This window comes from Chaetura pelagica, unplaced genomic scaffold (assembly GCF_000747805.2).
Source record: "Chaetura pelagica isolate M959 unplaced genomic scaffold, ChaPel_1.0 scaffold867, whole genome shotgun sequence".
Taxonomy (NCBI): Eukaryota; Metazoa; Chordata; class Aves; order Apodiformes; family Apodidae; genus Chaetura; species Chaetura pelagica.
Genome location: NW_009953981.1, coordinates 12,865 through 13,274, shown reverse-complemented (window position 1 = coordinate 13,274; position 410 = coordinate 12,865).

Below are 410 nucleotides of genomic sequence, written 5' to 3'. Positions count from 1 at the left end.
AGAGTCCACTGGAGATCTATGAGGGTGGCAGAGCCCTGGGACAGGCTGCCCAGAGAGGCTGGGGAGGCTCCTTCTCTGGACATTCCAAACCCACCTGGATGTGTTCCTGTGGGATCTGCTGGAGGTGACCCTGCTCTGGCAGGGGTTGGGCTGGGGGATCTCCAGAGCTCCCTTCCAACCCTAACCATGACATGCCTGGGACACAAAGAAGGGTCCTTCAAGGTGTTGTGTGGCCCTGGTGGCCCCCAAGATGGGGGTGGGGATTTGTCCCTGGACATTCACGTCCCGCTCTGAGCCATCCGAGCACAGATGGAAGACTCCAACCCCCTGCATGGGCAGGGACACCTCCCACCAGCCCAGGCTGCTCCAAGCCCCATCCAACCTGCCCTTCAACACTGCCAGGGATGGGG